The sequence below is a fragment of the Mus caroli genome, unplaced genomic scaffold, assembly GCF_900094665.2.
Source record: "Mus caroli unplaced genomic scaffold, CAROLI_EIJ_v1.1 scaffold_18832_1, whole genome shotgun sequence".
In the NCBI taxonomy this organism is placed as follows: Eukaryota; Metazoa; Chordata; class Mammalia; order Rodentia; family Muridae; genus Mus; species Mus caroli.
In genome coordinates, this window is record NW_018389858.1 from 5175 (window position 1) to 9441 (window position 4267).

Consider the following 4267-nt stretch of genomic DNA (forward strand, 5'->3'; position numbering starts at 1 on the left):
TCCTCTCCTCTCCTCTCCTCTCCTCTCCTTCTCTCACTTTCTTCCTCCCTCTTCCTCTCTCTTTCTTACTCTCTAGCCTTTCTTCTTTCTTTCTCTTTCCTCTTCTCTCCTCTTGGCTATGGTTGTGCTCTCTCTCTCTCTCTCTCTCTCTCTCCCTCTCTCTCCCTCTCTCTCTCTCTCCTTCTCTTCTTTTTCCCTGCCTTTCTACAATAAAGCTCTAAAACCATAGACTATCTCCTGGACTCCAGGCCCACTGTGCAGACTCTTGCCTGTGTGGGAACCTCTCTCCCTCAGCTCTCTCTCCCATAACCCCAGGACTACAGGGTGTCGTCCCAGGGCCCCTGTTATCAGGGGCTGCTCATTGTCCACCCCCCCCCATTGAGTGGGGGCTTAGATGCCCACCCAGGGCCCAGTGGAAAGTGTCTGGCAGCCCTCCCGCATCTTGCTGGGCGTGGGCTATTCTCCCTTCCCCCTCTTCCCCTGCCCCCTGTTTGCTCCCACATTTCACCATATTTTCCTTTCCACACATGAGGTAGAACTGTCAGTTCTCTAACCTCCTCCCTCTCCCTTCACCCTTCACTGCTAAGCAGCCACTACTTCCTTCTGTTTGGATTTACCTGTTCTAGACTCTACATATGTATATATCTGTGGATGCACAAAAGTGGAATAATTTCTTTGATCATTTGTAATTACCTTTTTTCTATGTTCATAGAAAATTAAATTTAAATTCATTAATTTCACATCATTTTATACCTTTTTATATTAGTAGACTACTTTTTGTAAGATATTCTATTAATACAAGTGTAGTTAATATATTTGTATAATATGTTTGGTATGCTGTTTGTATGTTTGTTTGAGAGAGATGGCTGCTATGTTTAGCCCAGATTGGTCTTCAATTCAATATGTAGCTCCAGTTGACCTCTAACTCATGATCTTCCTGCCTCTACCCTTTGAGCACAAGATTACAGACTGAGAAGGCTAGACTAATTCCATCACAAGATTCAAACTGTCAGTTCAGGAGACTATGCCTAAGAACTGGGCAAGTTCAGGCAAGCCCAGACAAGTCACTTACTAAAATGAAACAAAACCAAACAGCAAAACAAAACAAAACAGTCTTCAGGCAGCTAGTCTGAAACTTCCCTGCCTTCTGAATCTGTGCAGCCACTTGGCCTGAGTCAAGGTCAATAGGTCAATAGGTCAACAACAGTTTCAAGACTTTCTCAACAATAGTTTTCAGACCTCCCCAACAACAGTTTCCAGCCCCCGTGTTCTGGTAGTGGTTCTAAAATGCCCCTAGATATAAAAGCAACAGAATAAGAGGTCCCCTACCCTAGAATTCCCCTAATGTGCTTAAAATCAGTCCTGTGAGCTCCTGTCTGCTAAAATTAATCCTTAAACCTGGTAGTGACTGGATGTCTTTCTTACCTTATGCCTTATATAGGGCTAAAAACACCCCCTATACTTTAGGTCTCACCCCTTTGAGATCCTATATGAGAGCCCCCCTCCCATACTGCCTAAACTCCTGTCTGATATCTTAACTGAATATGACCAACATAACTTTTTTAAATCCTTAAAAATAATGAATAGGGTACAGAAAATGCTTTGGCTGTCCATCCAACAAGTTTATGAGTCTATTCCTTCCCCTAACCCCCATTGCTTTAAACCAGGTGACAAAGTCCAGATTCAGAGACATAACCACAAGATTCTGGAACCTTGCTTAAAAGGACCTCACACTGTGGTCCTGACAACACTTATGACTGTTAAGGTGGAAGGAATTAGGATGTGTTTACACCACTCCCAAGTTAAGCCTGCCAGGAGAAAGATGATCCATCAGTTGAGGTTCCAGCAGAAGAGATTTCAGAGGAACTGTCACAAGAATAATAAAAGTTCACTACAGACAAGTGCTTCTGCTAAAACTGTGACTCCAGTGCTCCTGGTCCTATTTTCTTGATGCTTATGTTTTGCTGCACCAGGCACTAGCTTCCTTACTATCTGGTTCTTCAGGGGTTGATGTAACAACCTTGTCATCAAGTTCATAGTGTCTGGCAAGAAGGACAATTAGATTGCTAGTTCTTAAATCCTCTCTCTCTGGGCTTAACAGAGGACTGTTGATTACTGGACAGAGAATCTACATTGAAAATAAGATACCCCCAGTCTACTCCCACCTCTACAACCACACTATAACCCCTACCTACTATTACAAGACACATGCTGCCCCAGAGAGTGCTTGGTGGGCTTGCACCTCAGGGCTTACTCTATACAATTATGGCCTGATTACAAATATAGCTAAAGATTTTTATCTTCTAGTACATCTTATAACCAGACTGACTTATTACTCTAGAGAGAATGTCTTCAACCAGCTAGCAGGTACAAACAATCATGTTAAAATGGTGGCCATTTCTGCTGTGTTACTATATTCTCTACTTGACATAGGCTGGCTAGAGCTGCTAGTGTAGGTGCCTCAGTCCTACAAGGCCCTATGAATGGTGATAGATACAGATATATAAGAGATAGAAAAGTCCATCATGACCCTGCAGGATTCACTATCCTCCCTGGCAAAAGTGGTCTTACAGAACAGAAGAGTCCTAGACTTACTGTTCCTCCAGCAAGGAAGACTAATGCTATTTCTATGTTGACCACTCAGAAGTAGTAAAAAAAAAAATCCATGGCCTTAATCAGAAAGAGCCTATAAGACAGAAAAAATGTGAGGTTTGGCTTGTGGTCCTTTCAAAATCACTGCTTTAGTTAGGTTTGTTAAGGAGCAGATTTATTTTCAAACAACAATACCAGCCCATAGAAACATCTGAAGGATTCAATATGGCCCATTACTAATAATGGGGTGTGAGAAGCCTAGGCTGATTCCATTCCAAGATTCAAACTGGCAGGTCAGGAGACTATGCCTAAGAAATGTGCAAGTCAAACCCAACCCAGAGAAGTCAGTTAATAAAGCAAAACAAACAACTCAGTCTTCAGGCAGCTAGTCAGAAACTGCCCTGCCATCAGAAGCTGCCCTGTCACCTGGCCTGAGACAAGGACAGTAGGTCAACAGCAGTTTCCAGACTTTCCCAACAACAGTTTCCAGCCCCCACTCTCCAATAATGTTTCTAAAATGTCCGTAATGATAGACTAAATATATTAAGGTAGAGATCACCAACCCAGAAATTTCTCTAATGTGCTTTAAATAAGGCTTGAGAGTCAATTCAGGGTCTCTCTTTCTTGGTAATGGGAGACCCTTACATGCTACACTTCTACAAAATAAAACACTCTTGGCATTTACATGCTATTTAAGTCTGTGGTATCATTCTTTGGCCAAACATAGACCCTTACATGACATGTATCCCTTTGCTCAGCCCATATTTTCATAATCTTATTATATTTGAAAATTATAAGTACATGTAATTTTTTTATTACAGGGCTTTGATGGGATCACATTTGAGGTTTTATAAAGACATGGAGAGATCTATATAGTTTGAGCTTTGGCTGAGCAGTCTCTCAGCTAGCCTAAACCAACTTCTCCACCATTGTGTCTACTCATGTGGTTCTTACTGCCCACATTCCAGCTCTGTCCTTTCTCCCTTCCATCTTCCTTGTGGGTTTGTCTAGTCATCTCTTCATCTGCATGCATCTCTCCCTGCCCAAACATTTTGCCCATTCTCCTGTCCTACCTCCAAGCCACCTGCAAAAAGTTACACTCCTTATAGTACCAATTGACTTTGGAGGCTAAGTGAGCTTTCCCAGAGGAGCTTGCCTTCCTTCTTGGAGCAGGTGAGGATGTGACAAACATTTATATATCCTGCTAGCCTGGTATTCATTCAATTAACAACTGAAAGCTGATAGCTGATAAATACAATATATGTGGGTTTTAACAGCAGTTAGCACACACCATAGGTTATAATCACCTCTTAAAATCTTCTTAGATCTAGCATCCTATGGACTGCCATCTAAATTCATCATAACCTGTGGGCTACCCATCTGGAGATAATTGTTTTATGGTAGCTGGAGAAATTAATGTAGCTTTTCTAATAGTCCTGTGTAATGGTAATTTTTAGAAAGTCTAGTTTTTTTCTATCCTGGCTAGCTCCCAAATGAGTGAGATGAACACTAATTTGAGACTGAAGGACAAAGAAATTATCTCCTGTTTTCTTTACTGTAATGTTTCCTAGAAAGGACAGATAAAAGTGTGATCAATATTATTAGCTCTATGGTGATAATTAAAATGAAACTATACCAGGGTACAGATGCCCTCTGATATAGTGTTCGCCATTTT